Genomic DNA, 2,747 nt, shown 5'->3' with positions numbered 1-2,747 from the left:
TATATATATATATATATATATATCCAGATAAAGATGATGTCTTTAAAGAATGACGAACACAACCGAAATAATGAAACAGTAACATATGTATTTATATGTCTTGGGTCACCTCTGAGGAAAAGAATGGTCGAAGTTTTAAAATTTGAACATCATGCCAAATTTGCATTAGTATATTAACATACTTTCTAATAAAAGGACTTTTCCTTTTAATACGTATGGCATATAATTTATTTCATATAAAGTCGAAAATTTTAATTATAAGAAATGAATCCATTTAATCTGACACAATTCCTATATTCACTATATTTATGATGAATTACTTTAAAATATTTAAAGTATCAGGTAGCGAAACGTTACCGCATTTTAACTTGATATTTCGTAAGTATTAACCAAGAATTTTTCTTTTTACGGGAACAGTATAATTACCGTTTAAATGTTCAGTTCTAATTCTTTTGATGTTATTTACAACATTTGGAAAGCATTGTTTCTTCATTCACACTAATCTAAGCCCATGACCATTTCTGGGGCACAGGCCATTTGTGATGTACCTCTGCTTATCCTTGCTGTGGTCCCTCCCCAATACTTTGAGAATTGTACAAGGTTATTTAATGGTTTTTTAGAGGAAGCTACTAACACTGCACCAACCTCCAAGTTCAAGAACAAAAAAATGCATTTAATCTGACTTCTACCCTCTGACCTGCCCAGCGTGTTTGAATCCAACAGGATTCCTAAACTCTTATAGATTTCATATTAGAAACAAGCAAGCATGCAAGCATCCAATCCTTTTATGGCAATGCAACAGTACACAACAAGAGATTCCTCGGACATACTTCGCATTTTCCTGAGATGCATTAATATATAAACACGTATTGATAAATCCTTAACGGTGGATAAGCTATGATGGCGTATCTCACCATGTAAACACGGAAGAAATAATGTATCGTATACTAGAATGTGTCATATAGAATAAATGTATTATAGAGGAGATAATGTATCACACTCTACCAGCATTCCTAATCACAAAATGTTCGGTATTATATATTAAGGGACTGTTTGAAAAATTGTTGAAAATTGTTTTTTCACTCTAAATCATGTTTTGTTTCAGCTATTTTGTAATTCATAATCCTTAAATCGACATTTTTGTTTCTCATCTAGGGACGGCAATTTTGACAACCGGGCAATCGTAAGTTGAATGTATCTATATTTATACTTAAAATAAAACTATAAATGATGATGATGATGATGGTGGTGGTGGTAGTGTTGGTGTTGGTGATAACATTTGTTGTAATGACAATTTTATGAAGTAATATGATTTTATTTTCTACGCTGGTGTATTGCAAATGTGATATGATAAAGAAAAGAATGGTTTGAAATGAAATATTGATATGAAATAATTCCAGTATATATTGTGGCTATCGTAGCCGACTATATATTCATTCCCACCTAAGTCTGCTTGATTTTAGGAATTGTATCGAGGGATATGAGCTGCTACACATCTTTGTGATTTCCTTTCTCAAAAATAACTCGGAAACTTTTTTTAAATAAAACATTATTTGAAAAGATAAACTTCCTTACCTAGCAGTTCTGCTATAAATATGGAATTTAGAGAACACGGGAAAAGAATATTAAAGAACAAATATGCTACTAATATTAACAAATTTTAAGATATTATAGAATTACAATTGCTTATATTTCATAACATATTACAGATTATGGGGGTAACTTAAATATAAGTTTAAACCTTACTGAAACATGACTCGTTCAAAGCCGTATTTTAGACGTATTTGAAATACGACCATGTGTTTTTAATTTTTTTAATTTATATATATGATGCGTATAGAAGGATTTGGTAAAAGTTGTTTTTCGTTATTAAGCTAAAATGTTTTTTTTATTTGAAGGCATTAACTCATGAAACGCACTTTGTTTAAAAAACAGCACAATTATTGCTAATTACATTGTAAAAATCAAGCAAATTTAATGATAATTTTACAAAAATTCATAAAATGCACAAACTAAAATAGCAAACTCATTTTCATATGAATCGCTTTGTCTGTGTCAAGAAAACATTATACGAATATAATTAAGTATTTAAGCAACTGGTTGAAATACATTGTGTTAAATACTGTCAAAAGCTCAAGGACCTTGTATTTGGTTGCCTTCACAAAATATGGCCATCATAAGTAAAGTCCACCTATACCTAAATGGATCACGATAACTGTCTACTTTGTGAACAGGACGTTATCCACTATATATTGTTTGAATGAATGTTAGGAATCAAACAATAATTTCACGAAGCTATAAACCGCAGATTACATTTTGAGTGATTATTCTTTGATTTGTAATTATAAATGAATATATGCGTTTCTGTATGTGTCTGTGTTATTTTACAGTGTGTTTATATGTGTGTGTCATATACATACTCACACACATACACACGCACATATATATACACACACACACACAGACACACCCACACACACACACACACACACACACACAGATGTATTCTTTTATTCTTTTATTCCTTTTAGTCATACGGGTGAGGTCAAACTGAAGCACTACCGTGATTTTGTACTTTTACACATCATTGTTATTTAGTTAATTTCTTCTGGGTATTCGTATTTCATATCACTACACCTGCATATGGTTTTTCATTGATTGTTGGCCGGTTTAGTGTATGAGTAAGTTTGATACTGATTACATAATCTGTACTTGATGCTGGGACGTCGGTTCGTTTGGGATCATTT

General features: G+C 31.0%; 1 protein-coding gene across 2 annotated transcripts in view; it reads left to right on the top strand.

Moving 5' to 3' along the window:
* LOC106870527 (BAI1-associated protein 3) overlaps window positions 1-2,747 on the top strand; it is a 1,007,871-nt gene that overhangs the window by 397,810 nt on the left and 607,314 nt on the right. For both annotated transcript variants that reach the window (XM_052968680.1, XM_052968681.1), the window contains exon 4: window positions 1,156-1,183. The gene's annotated coding sequence lies outside the window, so the exon portion shown is untranslated. The remainder of the gene's footprint in view (window positions 1-1,155; window positions 1,184-2,747) is intronic.

Source organism: Octopus bimaculoides, chromosome 6 (genome assembly GCF_001194135.2).
Source record: "Octopus bimaculoides isolate UCB-OBI-ISO-001 chromosome 6, ASM119413v2, whole genome shotgun sequence".
Classification (NCBI taxonomy): Eukaryota; Metazoa; Mollusca; class Cephalopoda; order Octopoda; family Octopodidae; genus Octopus; species Octopus bimaculoides.
This window is presented reverse-complemented; position numbering and strand designations above follow the sequence as displayed.